Consider the following 17108-nt stretch of genomic DNA (forward strand, 5'->3'; position numbering starts at 1 on the left):
CGACAGCACTCTACGGCGGAAGCAGGGTGCCATAAAGCAGATCCGCGTTACGACGCGCTTGTACGTCAGGCATTAGAATTTCCTGGTTCCGATTCTGCCCCCTACCGAGAATCCTTAGAAGTACATGCACGCGGGGGCATTCAGTCACTGAACTCTAGAACTTGAGCAGATGTGTCTTGGGGCTTCCAAGGTAGGTAGGTGGGTGGATATTTGTGCTTATGTTTTGGTTATGGGAATCACCTGCAGATATGAGTACTAGCGAATACGGTTCCGTGTTGTGACTTTATATTATACGGTGGTAAAAAATACCAATCAACGTGTAAGGGTACCTGTAGCATCCCACTTCATCCTTACCACTGTACACAAATAGGTCCTGTGATAAGTCTGATATTGCAGATGAGGAAACTGGTGCTTAGAAAAAGTTAGACGCTAGCAAGGGGGGAGATAAAAATCTAAGTTTGTTGCGACCACATGCTTTTAACCACTAGGCTTTACCACCTGTGTGTGTTACATCAAGAAGGGGGCCACTAGGGTGGCATTCCCACCCCCCACAGCACCCCCACCTTTTCTGAAAGTATTGGAAGAGACCCAGAAATAAATCTGAACCGACATCCCTCATTTTACAGGTACAAAAGCACATCCAGACAGGCAAAGTGACTTTCCAAAAATCACCTGGAGGATCAATGTTAAGAGAAAGCTGTAGAATTCAATCCAATGGGCTTGGGCAAAGGTGGATGGAGAAATTTTCCAGGGTGAAGGAACTGATCAATATAGATCTTGATCATGGTGGTGTTACACACTGTAAGCAAAGTTGATCAAATTGTATGCTTAAAATTGGTGAATTTTATGTATGTAAATATGCAGGTTTGGATGTTTTATATCCCCCAAAACTCCATGTTCTTTGATGCAATCTTGTGGGGGCAGATGTATTAGTGTTTATGTGTTTCCATGGAGATGTGACTCAATCAACTGTAAGTGAAACGTTTGATTGGAAAATTTCCATGGAGTTGATACCCTGCCCATTCAGGGCGGGTGTTAATTGGATCACTGGAGTCATACAAAGGAGTTCACAGACAGAAGGACCTCCGAGCAGCTGTGAGTGACATTTTGGAGAGCAACTGAGAGTGACATTTTGAAGAGGAGCTGCAGCTAAGAGAGGACAAAAGGCCCCAAGAGCAACATTTTGGAGAACACCATTTTGAAACACAACCTGGGAGCAAGTGGACGCCAGCCACGTGCCTTCTGAGCTAACAGAGGTTTTCCGGACACCATTGGCCATTCTTCTATTAAGGTACCCTATGGTTGACGCATTAACTTGAACACTTTTATGGCCTTAAGACTGTAACTTTGTAACCAGATAAACCCCCTTTATAAAAGCCAATCCATTTCTGGTATTTTCCATTCTGGCAGCATTAGCAAACTGAAACAGTAAATAATCTAAATGAACAAAAAAGAAGCAAAAGCAAAACTGGACTCAGGAGGCCAGTGTATTAGTCAGGGTTCCCTAGGGAAACAGAATCAGTAGGAGATATCTGTAAATATGAGATTTTATAAAAATGTCTCATGCAACTGTGGGGATACATGAGTCCAAATTCCATAGGGCAGGCAGTGAGCTGGCAACTATGATGCAGTTCTTTGATGAACTCCCCAGGAGAGGCTGCCTGGCTGAAGAAGAAGATGAAAGTTCTCTTTCTTCTCCCTTAAAAATCTTCAACTGACTGGAGTAAATACAGCTGATTGAATTCTCTAATTGCAGAAGACACTTCCTTCGTTGATGTAATCAGCCACAGATGTAATAAATTGACTGATGATTTAATAAGCCAGCCTTCTGATTATTAACCAGTCACAAATGTCCTTGCAGTAATGGTTAGGCCAGTGCTTGCTTGACCAGACCTGGGCACCATCACCTGGCCAAGTTGACACATGAACCCAACCATCATACCCAGGGATATGCAGAGGGCTACTTGAGACCACAGGATAAACACAGCGAGAAACTTTTTTCCTAATAGTAACATATAATATGTTCTATAAAAACAAAGTGCGAATTCACAGATCACAAAATACACCAGAATATTTAAAAACAGGAGGCATTAAAGAGAGTGATCACCTAAGTCTGTTATTAGGGGTACTTCTGTTTAAAAATTTGAATTTGCCCAATACCATGTCACACCTATGGGAAGTTGTAATGAAACTACTAGCACCCTATTCTTGTCAGTTCTGATGGCCATCTACTCCTAATTAGACTCGGGAAGCTGGGATGGGGAAGGCAAAGACAGGGAGAAGGAAAATCAAGAAAATATGCAAACAGAGCAGGTGGTGCCCAGTAGCTGGCCCAACCAAGAACCCATAAACAGACATCTGTCTTCTGTCCAATTTCAAGATAAACGGCATAGTCACTTACGTCAACAAAAGGCTGTTTGCAAAATGTCATCATGTATTTTAAGGCACTAACCACAGTAAACCTGGCCACACAATAAAGAACCATGCTTTTTTTTTCTTCTCCCACCCTATTCTAGTGCCCAGCTTCTCTCCCCAGAGGCAACCAGCTTCTTGGTATTCTTCCAGAGGTCTTCTATAAAAAGCTATGCTCTTGAGCACTTGAGGTGATTACTGAGTCATTCTTGGTTTCCACATTCTGGCAGTTCTGTGTAAAGGTCTAGACCATTCTCAGATTCAGCCAAAAGTGTGCTCCAGCCCCACCCAAGTAGTCTCATCTTGCCTAACTGGGTGGGGAGAGAGGAGACTCTTCTCTGGAAAATATTTATAGTAGCCTTTGATGAAATAAAAGGAGACCCTTTGTGAACTTTAAACCTGAAATCCCAGAATTTAAATGTTTTCCCAGTGAAAGCTCTCTTAGTGAAACCCACACAAATATGTATATATCAACAAGTGAAGTTCCTAGGAAAGTTGTAATGAAGGCAGTATTTTTTTCTACTCTTTCTTTTTCCCACTCTTACCCCTTCCTTTCCCGTCCCCCAGTTTTTCCTATCTCCACTCTCAAACACTCAGTATTTTTTGAGGGGTAAAGACAGTCCAGGAAATAATCTTTTATATTAGTTCACAAAGAAATGTTAATGAATTAATAAGTTACTTTTCCCCGGGACATTTGCAATTTGGAAGAGACTCTCTAGGATAACAATTCTCAAAAGGTGGGGAGGGATGGCTATCCCTTTGGAGTAGAATTTCAGAATATCCAGGAAGGTGTTAATAACCAAAAAGCAAAACCAAAATATTTTTCTGTGGAAAACTACCAACGTAGGCAAAAGTTGACAGTATGAGATAATGAACTCCCATGTACCCATTACTCAGCTTCAATGATTATCAACTCAAGTCCATCTTATTTTATATAAATGTCTACCCACTGCACTATTATTATTTCATATTATGCCCTTGCCCCCACTCTACATTATTTCTGAAGCAAATCCCGGACATATATTATTTTACCTGTAAATATTTTAGTATGCATTTCTAAAAGATAAAGGTTATTTTTTAACACAACAACAATACCATTATTTTACCTACAAATAATTGTTTAAAACCATCCTGTATCTGATCAGTTTTCAAATGTCTAATCGTCTCATAAATGTCGTAATTTTTTTTTACACTTCATTGGTTGAACATGTTCCTCTGTCCTTTACATTTCCTGTGAATTGGTAGTTGGATCTAAAGTGTTGATCTGATTGGCAAGACCACCTTATGGGTGGGATTTTGTACTTAATCAGGAGGCACATAATGTCTGGTTGCCTTTGTTTTTACAATGTTAGCAGCCATTGATGCTAAATGTCTGAAACTGTTCATTCATTAGGGGTTGCAATACAGGGATATTCTATCATATCTTCTTTACCTAGATGCTGGAGTACTTCTCCCTCACCTAAGGGTACAGTTTTATGGAAAAGGCAGAATAAATACTTGATTCTTTCCCTTCATTTAGCAATTTTCAACAGAAGTTGATTCACTATATTTTCTAACAGTTGGAAATCAAGTTTTTGCTTTTGTTTTTTTTATTTATGAACTCCTGAAGTTCTACAAATTTGATGTGTCTTAATACCCTGCAACTATGATGATATATGTGGTTTGAAAGAGCTTTTTTGATATATAGCTATGTATTTGAAAGACAAACAAACCACTTTCTAATGCCAACTACAGAAAGTAAGCAGAGGTCTATCTGATATTCTCAACAGAACCAGGGGGAAGTGGACCCTGATGGTACATATAAGATACTTGGGATGTTTCAGACATGAAAGATATGTTTATCATGAGGACACATGGGTTCAAAAGATGTTGAGAAGGAGCAGTGAAGTCCAAAAATATGAATCTCTAAGGATGAAAGTTCATACACCTCCACTTCTGGTTTGGGTAGTTCCTGGGGGAGGATGTGTGTGTGCGTGCACACGCATAGCAGGGTGGGAGTGAGAATCTTCTTGGAGGCCTTTATATCATGTACACAGTTCCCTACATGCAGGACTAGCTCCTCCACCACACGTGTACTCACACATCTCTGCCCACATCCAAAGCAGTCAGGCCTCTCCCTGAAAGTGCTGGCAGAAATCAGTCTCTCACTACCCTTATAATATAATGAGCTCATTCATTCATTCAAAAAATATTTACTGAAGACTCATGATGTGCCAGATACTATGCTACCAGTGGAGGCAAAGAAAAAGAATAAGACCCATTCCCAGCCTTCTCAAGGAGTTCACGGTCATGTCAGGGGACAGATTAGTACACAAATGACAATTATAATACAATGTGATAAATGGTGAACTAATAAATGCTGGATGCTAAGGAAGCAGTGAGGAAGGTGTCTGCCCAGCTTCGAGAGGTCTGCTCTGAGGTTGCCGTTGGGCATCTATCAGTCACATTCATTTAACAATAATAGTGAATTCAAAATTGATCTAGATTCCAGAACTTAGGCTGTATGAGTTGTTACTGCTGACCTCATGACCAGCTTTTGTATGTGTATTCAAGACAGGATATGAGGAACATAGGAAAACAGGAAATTAGGAAGAACTGGGTAGTCATCGAATTACACAGCATTTATCGTGTCTAGCAATAAGCTCTCTAGGTGGAGCACACTTCAGAAGATGAGATATGTATGAGAATAGAAAAATCTTTGTAATGTACTGGAATGTACTCTACATAATGTGGACATAGATTTTATTATTATATTTGATCTCTACCCTTTATTCATTTGTACTCATAAGAAGTATCCATTATCTAAAAAAAAAAAAGCAACCATGAACTCCATGGAACACAAACAATGAACCCTAAGTTAAACCACGGACTATAGTTAGTAGTATAATTATAAAAATGAGCTTTCATCAATTATAACAAATGTACCACACCAATGCAAGGTTTTAATAATGAGAATCCTGTATTTTATGTATGATTGTTCTGTAAATCCAAACTTATCTAATAGGAAAAAAGAACCCATTTGCAAATCCAGAGCCTGAAACATATTGACCTTTAACAAATATGTTTTCTTGGACTTATCATGGATTGATTTACATTAGCTCTAGCCTGAAACAAATATTTTATCATATTAATGTGGTTGAGAACAGGCCTTAAAATAGTGGGGATAAAGGTGTACATCACTGCCTCTAGTGCAATATTGTTATGACTACACTCCTTTTTCTCTCTTTTTGGCGATGGTTCAGCAGGCGTGTGTTCATTCATTTATCAAACATTTATTAAGCTGTTACTATGTTACAGCCACAGTGCTAGGCAAGAAGGATTGAAAAAGCTCAAACCTTAGTGGTTTCCCTTGAAGATCTCATTGTCTGCTTGGGGAGACAAAGTGATAAACAAGTAATTCCACTGTCATGAGCTAAAAGCTCTATAAGAAAGATGTACAAAATGCTATACGAACCCAGGGGATAAAGAAACTCATTCTACCATGGAAGTGAGGGAGAGGGTCCTGGGGAGCTGCACAGAGGGTGGGCTGAGTTGGAGTTTCCTGGGTGGACAAGGAAAGAAAGAACATTCCAAGCAGAGGAAATAGCATGTGCAAATACGTAGAGGTGTATTTGGAGAACTGCAAGTGGTCCCTGTCGCTGAGGTGGAGGGCCAGGAGAGGCAGAAGGGTAAGGAGCCAATGCACGAAAGGCCTTGAACTTCTTGCTAAGGAGTTTAGGTCCAGTCTCACAGAAGGTGGAGACCCATTAAAATATGTCAAGTAAGGGGTTATGTGATCAAATTTGGACTTCAGAGAAATCACCGTGATGTCTGGTGTGGTGACAGGCAAGGCTATTAAATCTTCCCTTCTGACGTTGTCCCTGAGCAGTTAGTTTGCTGCTGCTGCTGCCCACCAAGTCTTCGTAATCTTTTTCATTCTTTTGCCAAATATGCCCTCCTGCTTCTCAACATTTCTTGAAACCAGTATCTCAAGTCTCTCCTGATATAATCATAAATCAAGATTGTACTGAATTCAATTTATCAGCAAACATTGATGAAATTCATACCATCCATGTTAGTCACTCTGAGAGATATGGTTACAAGATGATGGGATCACATGAGCGAACCTAAGGATTCTGCTCCCCACAGCTCTTTTTTTTTTTTTTTTTTTTTGGGTAGGGCAGGAAACATGCTGAAGTCAATTTTCTGCTTGTCATGGTGCCTAATATCATTTTGGAATAGACAGCATGGATGGCACAGATTTAATTGAATGGTCTTTAATTGAATCAAATTGAATCAATTGAATGTATGCCTCAAAATATATTTTTTGAGTGTACTTTTCAAAAATAATCATAATCTCCAAATTCCATGTAATAAACCATAAACAGTTTCTAGAACAGTGATATTAGCATAGGAATACACAGATTGACTGATGGAACAAAATAGGGAGCCCAGAAATAGACCCATGCATGTATGGAAATTTGGTATCCGATAGGGGTGGTGTTGCAGATCCCTGATTGGGAATATTAATTCTTTCCATGTCCCCACAGCTCTTAACTTCTTATGTTCTCCTTTTATCCCCTGGCCTCAGACACAGCTGCCTCCTTCTGCCCAATAAGTATCAAGATAATTTGATTTAATTCAGTGTAACTTACATGCCTTACTGTGAGCTCTTCTACTCTGGACCCAGAACAAGGTAGAGAAGACTCGATCCTTGCCATGGGAAGCTGACATCTAGAAGGGAAGACAAGATTAAAACAAAATCAAATGACTAAGAAGGTGCAAGGATAGAAAAATATACCAATGGAAGAGGATAAAAACCCCCAAACAGACCCACACATATGTGGTCACCTGATTTATGGTAAAGATGATTCGATGGAGAAAGGACAGTCTTTTCAATAAATGGCATCAGATGAATTGAGTATATGTAAGGAACAAAAATTAACCTTGATCCCACCTCATACTTCACAAAATGGATCGTAGACCTTAATATGAAGAAAAGACATGGGAGAATATCTTCTTGACCTTGAAACAGGCAAATTTTCTTAAATGGTATACGAAAAAGCACTCTGATAAAAAAGATTCATAAATTGGACTTTATTAAAATTAAGAACTTCTGTTTCATCAAAAGACACCATAAAAATAACAAAAGTCAAACCTGTGAATGGGAGGAGATATTCACAGTCTTGTATCTGACAAAAGATTCTTATTGAGACTGTATAAAGAACTTCTATATGTCAATAAGAACAAGACGAACAATTCAAATGGTCTGAATAGGCATTTCAAAAGTAATCCAATAGCCAATAAGCATATATAAAGGTGCTAAACATCATTACTTATTAGGGACAGGCATTTAAAATCTTAATGCGATTACCACCTAACTCACAAGAATGGATAAATTCAAATTACTGATGTTCCAGTTACTATGGTTGTATAATAAATTAGCACAAAATGTAGTAGCATTAAATAACCATTTATTATGTTCAAAAATTTGAACAGGATACAGTGGGCATGGATTATATTTGCTTTACAATTTCTGGGACATCAGATGAAAGGCTCAAAGGCTAGGAGCTGGGGTCACCTGAAGGCTCCTTCACTCATGTCTGGCAGTTGATGCTAGCAGCTCAGACATTAGCTGGGGTTTTGGAAGGACACTTGCACACGGTCTCTGCATGTGGCCTGGGCTTCCTCACCACATGGTGGCTGGGTTCCAAAGATGAGTGTCCCAAGATACAAAGAGCCCTAGTCTTGGAAGACACACAGCATTACTTCTCCTGCTTTCTGTTTATTTAGATGGCCACAAAGGCCCACCCAATTCCAACAATTAAGGTAATTTCTTGGTGGGAGAGTGGCAAGATTCTGGAAAAACATGTAGGACCAGAAATATTGCCATGGCCATTTTTGTAAAATGCAATTTTCTACAACTTATAATGTCAAATGTTGGTTGATGTGGAGCAAATGCAACTCTCATACATTTTTTGGTGGGAATGTAAATTGGTACAGTTTGGAAAACAGATGGCTAAACATACATACGCCTATAACTGAGCAAGTCTTCACATTGGTATGTACCTAAGAGTGCTGATGTCCACCAAAAACAGGTACGAGAATATTTATAAGAGCTTCATTCATAATAGCCCCAAACTGGGAACCAACACTTCTTCTCCATCAACAGTAATGGATAAATAAATTGAGGTATATATTCATACAATGAAACCACCATACAAAGAAGCATAAACTGCTACATTCAATAACTTCAGTAAAATCTCTGTCATAATGTGTATGTGAAAAAAAGTCACACCCAAAAGAGAATATACTGTGTGACTCTATATGATGTTCAAGAACAGCAAGACTAATCTATGGTAACATAAGTCAGGATATTGGTTACTTCTGGGTGGAGGTGGAGAGGTAGGGAGGAGCCCTCAGGCATGCTGGAAATATTCTGTACCTTGATCTGAGTGATGGTTACATGGGTATAACCATGGGTAAAATTTCATTGTGTTGTACATTTCAGCTTTGTATATTTATAATATTCCTCAATTAAAATTAAAAATCTGAGAAAAGCACCCCCTCCCAATCCTTGCGAATAATATATGCATAATGTTGGATTTTCTCTTGGAAGCATGAAACATTTTTGAGCAGGGAAATAGCATAATTAAGGACTACTTTTTAGCTTGACTAAAAAGTCAGCAAAATGAAGGGAGTTTATGCCTGGGCTCCTCAAAATGAGATTCTAATAATAATAATAATAATAATAATAATAAGTGTGAAACCTGGAATTAGCAGTCCACCCTCTTCACAAAATGGGAGCATCAGAGTGGTGAGAGCTTTGGCCTGGGAGTTCTGCTGTCGATTCTGGTCCTGACACTGTCTTCAGCCATCCTGTGACTTTAAGTATGACACTTTTCTTCCCTGGGTCTCAATTTGCTGTATCCTCAGTAAAAGGTCAGGAACAGGAGGGTTCCTGAGGCTTTTGTGAGTTCTGCTTTCAGTGATTCTCTGACACTTCATCTACCAAGAGTAGCAGCCTCTATAAGCAGTGGAGTTAACCACAGACTAAAGAGCAATATTTAGGTACACTTTTGTTGCAAGGGGTTGTTAATCTTTAAAGATGGTCTCACGTATCAGAGGGCTAGACGTAGCAGTAGCAGCCTCTTCCAGTCCTGCTCCTCCCATCAGCCCACATCAAGGGGCATCTGTTACACCCATTCTGGTTGCAGTGGCTCAGTGGTCTTGGTTGCCTACATGTGCCTCGCCTGGGTCTCTCTGCCAGTCTCCTTGAAATGCAAATTGAAAAACTTTAGTAAAGAAAAAAGGGAGGGGGGCAGATTTCATTAGCCAATTAAGGTCAAAGATTCAAGTGAAGATTTTTTGCAAATTAGAAAACCACATGTACCTTGCAGCTTCCTTCAGCTCTTCTCATTATAGTAACTGACAGTTCTGTACAGCCAGTGGCTTGGTATCCTGGACAACTTTCTGTGGAAGGCTATGATATTAAAAAAAGAAAAGAAAAAGCAGGCAGTTTCACAACATAGGACCTGGGTTTGAGTCCTGCCTCTGTCACTTCTCGGTGTTGTGACCTTGGACAAATCACTTGACTGCCTCTATGCCTCAGATTCTTACCTGTAAGACTGGGATGATAACACCTGCTGGCTTGCTGGGAGAAATTATATATAAATATATAGTTTTCCTAATCCCCTTTATTCCATGACTTTTGTCTCTTTATTCTATGTTAAAGGTTAATTCTGATCTTACTTGATTTATTATTAGCAATCACAAATCCAATAGACAGGAAATGGACAGAAAAATAAAGATCATATGTTTTGTTATTTTTTTAAACTATAGGGTACAATCTTTGTTTCATATATGAGTATTAGAATCCTTCAGCTTGGAGAGCCCTAGGGCCTGGATTTCAGGCTTACTACAGAACCTGAAAGGTGGAATTTGTTGATGTAGCTATTTTGTTTGCTGTGCATGTAGAATGGCTACATGCATGTAGCAGTAGAAGATGTAAAACCAGGACCCTGTCTTTCCTTAAATGATAACCCAGCCTGAGATGCCAGCAGGTTTAAAATCTGAACCATACCCTATCATCTTTTGGGACATTTTTCTATCTTTTCATTGTTCCACTCACTTCCTCATCCACTTGCTTGCTCACTCATTCATTCATTCAACAACTATTTAGTAAGCACCCAGTTTATGCTAGGTGCCTACCATATGCTTCAGACACACCAGTGAACAAAATAATAAAAATCCCTGCTCTCAGGCAGCTTACACTCAAGAGGAGGAAAGCAGACAGTAAACAAGTAAATATGTAATATGTAAAAGACTGGGGGTGGTGTGTGATGTTCTATTTTATATTTGGTCATCAAGGAAGACTTCACTGATGAGAAAATATTTAAACAGAAGCCTGAGGGAAGGAAGGGAGAGGAGGACCAAGGGGATATCTCGCTGACCACTCCAGGCAGCAGTCACCCGATGCAAAGGCTTTGAGGCCAGAACCAGATTTTTTAGGAACAGCAGGGAGGCCAGTGCAACTGGAGCTTAGTGAGCTAGAGGGAGAGCAGAAGGAAATTGGAGGACAGGTTATTTACAAACGTTTGAGATATTTTAAGAGTTTTGGCTTTTATTTTATATTGAAAAGTTTTTTTATTAGAGAAGTTGTAGTTTTTAAAAACATTTTTTTTAATTAGAGAAATTTTGGCTTGTATTTTCAGTGAAATGGGAAGCCACTGAAGTTTTTGCAGAGGAATGACATGATCTGACTTATGTTTTTAAAAAGATGATTATGGTTGCTGTGTTGAGAATAGAGTGAAGAAGGTCAAGGATGGAAAGAAGAAAATCAGGTAGAAGACTGGCAGTAATCCAGGTATGGGATGTGATGACTTAGACCAGAATAATAGCAGTAGAGACGACAAGAAGTGGACCCATTCTGGACATTTTCTGAAAATAGAAACAATAGATTTCGCTGATGGATTAGATAAGAAATGAGACTGGAAAGAGAGACAAGGATGATTCCAAAGTTTTCTGGCCTGAGTAACGGAAAGATCTACTTGCCTTTCCCTGAGATGGGGAAGGTGTAGGAGGAGCGGGTTTTTATAGGGAAATATCAGGAGCTGAGTTTTGGACATGTTAAAGCTTGAGATGCCTATTAGACAAGCAAGTGGAGAAGTCCAGAAGGTAGTGGAATATGTGTCAAGGGAGAGAGATCCTGGATGTCAGGATTCAGGATGTCTGGAGGGGAAGTGGGGGGGGGCGTGGTCAGCAAAAGGATGTATTTAAAGCTTTGAGACTGAACGAGAGCACCTAGTGTAAATGGTGAGAAGCCTGAGAACTGAGCCCTGGGGCCCTGCAAATTTAAGAGGCTGGGGAGGTGAGGAAGAACCAGCAAGGAGCTCAAGAGCAGACACTGTGGAAGAAAGCTGGGGTTGTTTCCCGTTTATTGACTGATCCTCCTCAGGAAAAGCAGGTTTACAAAATGGTTAAGACCAAGGATAATGGAGTCACACAGATCTGGGTTCAAATATCAGTCACATATTAAGTACTGAATGATTTTTACACTTCATTTATGCCACTGGGTCCAATATAGAACCTGGAGGGTATTTGTTTACCGAGAAGTCATTGATTGTGCACCACTGCATTTTGGGCATGCACCGAGTGCCAAGGAAATGTGAAAGAATAAAACAAAGTCTTTGGTTTCATGGAGCTCATAGTACAGAGAGAGAACAGACATAGAAGTGAATGATTCTCCCCAACATGATAAATTCTTTCATGAAAGTAGGAGCCATGCACTGGGAGAACACAAAAGAGGGAGTGATTAATCCAGCCTGGGATGATCAGAATTAAAGGTGATGCCTTTTTCTCTTATTCACCTTTTACATGCCATCTCGCCCAGGGAAATCATGCCTCTAATGAACACCATCAATTAATCTATGTGAGAATTTATGAGAATATTTTTCTTTCAGAGTAAAGAAAGGGAAAAATTCCTCAGGGTAAAGATTGTGGTTCTACTTTTTTAAAAATGAAGTTAAGAATTATGATCTTCAGATAAATTAGTCTCTAATGGCCTATTAGCCCAAATCAACAGCAGCTGCTGCTATGTCTGCCCACTTATATTTTGACTTTTAATTTTGAAATACTTTCAAACTTATAGGACAGTTACAAAAACAATACAAACCCCATACAGAGAACTCCAACATACTCCTATCCACTCCAGATACGCAGATCCACTAATTTTGCCACATTTGCCATGTCATTCTATCTATCTATCTATCTATCTATCTATCTATCTATCTATCTATCTATCTAATCTATCTATCCAACTATCTATCTGTCAATCTGTTTTCTGAAATACTTGAGTGTAGGCTCTATATATCATGCTCCTTGAATACTTAATACTGCCATGTACATTTCCTAATAACAAAGATATTCACTTATGTAACCACCTTACACGGAATTATCAAGTTAAAAAAAATTAACATTGCTATAGTTTACAGTCCATATTACAGTTTTGCATATGTCCCAATAATGCCACTCTGAGCCTTTCTCCTCCTTTACTAGATCTCATCCAATATCATGCATTGCATTTAATTGTTATTGCCTCCTTAGTTACTCTTTCTTTTCTTTGTAGTTACTATGGGACTCACATTTAACATCTGAAATCTACAACAATCTTGTTTGCTTTGATACCAACTTAACTTCAACAGTACACACAAATTATGTTCCTATATCCCTGTCCCCCCAACTTTATTTAGCTCTTGCCACAAATTACATGTTTATACATTATGAGTCCAAAACTACTGATTTCTCATTACATTTTATGCATTTGCCTTTTAGAAATCTGTAGGGAGAAGTGGAGTTACAAACCAAAAACACAATAGTATTTACATTTGTATTTACTGCTATCATTCACCTTACCAGAGATTTTTATTTCTTCATGCAGCTTCAATCTATCCTCTAGTGTTTTTTCCTTTCAACCTGCAGAACTCTCTTTAGCATCTCTTCTAGGGCTGATATAGTGCTCATGAACTTCCTCAGCTTTTGTTTCTCTGGAATATCTTAATTGCTTCCTCAATTTTGAAACACAGATATGGAATTCTTGGCTTGCAATTTGTTGCTTTCAGCAAAATATGTCATCTCATTGCCTTCTTGCCTCCATGGTTTCCAATGGGAAATCAGCAGTTAATCTTATTGAGGTTCCCTTGGACGTGACATGTTGCTTCCATCTTCTGGCTTTCAGAATTCTGTTTATCTTTGACAGTTTGATTATAATATGCCATGGCTTGGGTCCATTTTGGTTTATCCTGTTTGGTTTTACTGGGCATCTTGGATGTGTATATTCTTGTCTTTCATTAACTTTGGGAAGTTTTCAGCCATTATTTCTCTGAATAATATCTTTGCTCCCTTCTCTCTTTCTTCTTCTGGGCCTCTCACAATGCATATATTGGTATGCTTGATGGTGTCCTACAGGTTCCTTAGGCTTTGTTCACTTTTCTTAATTCTTTCTTCTTTCTGTTTCTCAGACTGGATGATGTTTTAACTTCAATTTCACTGGTTCTTTCTTCTTCTGACTCCAATCTGCTGTTGTACTCTCAGAATTTTTAACGTCTGTTACTGTGGTCTTCAGCTCTGTTTTTTTCCTTTTCATAATTTCCATCTCTCTATTGATATTCTCTTTATGTTTATCTATTGTTTTCCTGATTTCCCTTAGCTCTTTTTCAGTTCCATTTTTTAAAAGTCTTTGTCTGATATGTCCCAGATGTGGTCCTCCTCACTGATGGCTTCTAATGCTTTAATCTTCTTTGCCTGGGCCATCTCTTCCTGTTTCTTTGTATGTTTTGTAATCTTTTGTTGGAACCTAGACATTTTTATATTTTAATGTGTTATCACTGGAACTTAGACTCTGAGGTGTCTGTTCTTTAAAGCCTGTGTTCAGCAAGTGTTATGACAGAGCTTCATTTGAATTCCAGGAGCTAACAGAAGGAGGAGGAGGATGAGAGTGACAAAGGAGAAGGAGGAGGAAAAAAAAAAAAGACATTTCCAAGTCTTTGCAGATTAACCTGTGTTTTCCTGGTGGTTTATCCATACAATGAGTTTAGCATATAGCTCCTGGCCAAAGCATAGGGACCTCCAATGATCCTTTCTGGGCATGACTCTTCTCTTAGGCATGTAGGTGTGGTCCTAGGAATTCCTCATTTACACGGCTACAAATGTCCCTTCTTTCCTAGGAAACAAGTTTCCTCATGGTCCCAGGCATTGCACTGCATGTCCTATAGCCAGCAATCCCTTGTCCTAGGCAGCCACTTGATTGCTCTCCCACAGTGTTTTGTAGGAGAGCTCTGCAAACTGCTATCTACATGCAGGACAAGTTCTAGGACAGCAAGTCCCTCAGGCCACCACCAGACAGTTTGGGCTAGACATGCACATTCCCAGTATGTGCACGAGGGTTACACTACTCCCTCTGGAACTGGGACCAGGGATCCACACTGGGAGCATGGGCCAGCTCTGCACTGAGCTGGGGAGGGTGGGGGTGGAGAGTCATCCAGGACATCAGGAGGTCCTACTGCTTTAAGTGGCCTTTTTCTTGATTTGGCACAGACCTGTTAACTTCAGTCCTTTAACTGTTTTTGTTTTTTTTTTGTTTGTTTGTTTTTTTTTTTGTTTTGGAGCTTTGAGAAAGATATCTCTGCCAGTTCATGCTGGTTGTTCAAACTTCTGTGGGGGTACAGAGCCCTGTTGCATCTCACTCCACCATTTTGATCAGGGTCTGTTTATCCACTTTCGACTGTTGCCAAATCACTCTCCAGAGTAGCCCTAATATCCACCCTCAACTACTAATCAAGCCTATAACATCTGGTGTGATAGGCTTCAATAATCTTAATCTTTTTCCTTAGACAATAATTTACCTTCACCTGGGAGGTAGCTTTCTTCTTCAGCTAGTAAAGCTTGAACATCAGCCTTTCTCATATGTACTGTAATGACCATACATTTCTCACTGTACTATGATCAGGATTTTCTATCACCTTATTATGTGTCTTATTTCTCCTTGTTTTCTTCTCCATGTGTCCATTCTGGTTAGAACTGAACATTTAAAAATGAAATTTGTAACTAAAAATGTCCATTCACAACTTTATTATAAATTCTTGCACTGAAAATTCCACAACAGCAGATTACAAAGCTCTTTGCAATTTGGTATTGAGCACAGTGGAATGCTACACTCATTCCGTAAGCTTATAGCCCCTCTAGCTCTGTTTGAAGACATAACTAGGGATTTTGGAGCCAAAAGAATCTTTGGATAACTGTGTCCTCCAATCCTAGAGTAGCTATAATTGTGGTTTCTTTGATGGCAGAGGTGGATGATGTTGAATGTATTTGGGACAGGGCAAGTTTTAGTGTAAGGTGAGATGAGGGTAGAGGGGGTAAGGGTTGAGGGTTGCCAACTTAGATCTGAGGAGGAATTGTTTTTCAACCACATAAGAATATACCCTGGCATTAATGTTTGCTCCTCAGAAAACAAAACAAAACAATATTAAACAAAAGCCATTAAGAGAAAAGAAAATCAAAGAATTATTTGATTATAAAAATGGAGAAGTCACTAGCCTTTTCTCTTAGAAAAGATAGTTAAAGTTTATTTCCTAAGTACAATATATTCTTTGAAGAATAAGCATTGTACCTAGTTATCCCTGTGCTTCAGCCTTTAACTAAAACTCTTTAAAGAGTTGAATTTATTTTAATATTAGAATCCCAATGACACTGTGCTTCTACTTAATTGGATTAGCAGGAGTCCAGTCTTTCCTCCTGGCTTGGCCAAGTCTCTCAAGGGTGTGGACACAATCCAAGGGCCAGTCTTGGTTACACTCATCTTGATGCAGTGACAGCTGAAGCCTGGTGTGCTCTCCTCCCGTCTCCCCCCTCCCCAACTTGGTACACTTAGCCTCAGGCATGCCATGCCAGAACTAGCTCCCAATGGCTCAGCTCTTTAGGGTCCAAACTCTTCAGTTCACAGTTCATAACTCTTTTCCTTGGGCACCACTATAATGTCAAGGTGGCTGGGTTGGAAGGAGTTTTCAGCATCAGCCTCAAGCTGTTCCCAGAGCCAGCTCTCCTCTCTGATGGGCTCTGAGCCCTAGGTCTCTAGGCCATACTTTCCCCTCTCAATGGTGAAGCTCATTTTCAGGGGCCTCGTTGCAGTTGTCTGTCACTGGCTCTGGGGTGTCAGAGCAGCCCCAGTTCATTTGACGTGTTCCAGTAACTTTGATTCTCAAAGAAATGAGGTTAATAACATTCAATAAGTCTATTATTATTGTTGTTGATCACTAACTGTGTGCTGTTTAAGCATTGGTTCCCCCAAATTAAACTGAATGAACAAGGCTGGTTGGGGAGAAGTTGGCTCTGCTCTCCCAATTGAATGTGTGCAGGTGCATGCGTGTGTGTGTCCGTGTGTGTGTGTGTGTGTGTGTGTGTGTGTGTGCTGTGGGGAGAGGAGCAGGCTGTGAAGAACCAGCCTTGACAGCATATTCATCCAAGGTCCAGGACTATTCCTTCATATGATTTCCTAAGAGAATCTAGGGCAAGACAAGCAAAGCTATTAAAGATAGATTCTGGATGATAAGGACATTTTAATAACCTCTTAACAATTTGCCAACAGCAGATTCTACTGTCAAAAATTCTTGAACTTTTGGCCAGTTTGGGCAGGAGCCTTGCATTGTCAACAGTAACTA

The 17108-nt window shown here is 39.6% G+C and overlaps 1 protein-coding gene across 1 annotated transcript in view; it reads left to right on the forward strand.

Moving 5' to 3' along the window:
* The first annotated feature begins 144 nt into the window (after positions 1 to 144).
* The window catches only part of IRF6 (interferon regulatory factor 6), a 46003-nt gene continuing 29039 nt past the window's right edge, over positions 145 to 17108 (forward strand). The window contains exon 1 of the mRNA XM_037824687.1: positions 145 to 190. The gene's annotated coding sequence lies outside the window, so the exon portion shown is untranslated. The remainder of the gene's footprint in view (positions 191 to 17108) is intronic.

This window comes from Choloepus didactylus, chromosome 2 (assembly GCF_015220235.1).
Source record: "Choloepus didactylus isolate mChoDid1 chromosome 2, mChoDid1.pri, whole genome shotgun sequence".
NCBI classification, from domain to species: Eukaryota; Metazoa; Chordata; class Mammalia; order Pilosa; family Megalonychidae; genus Choloepus; species Choloepus didactylus.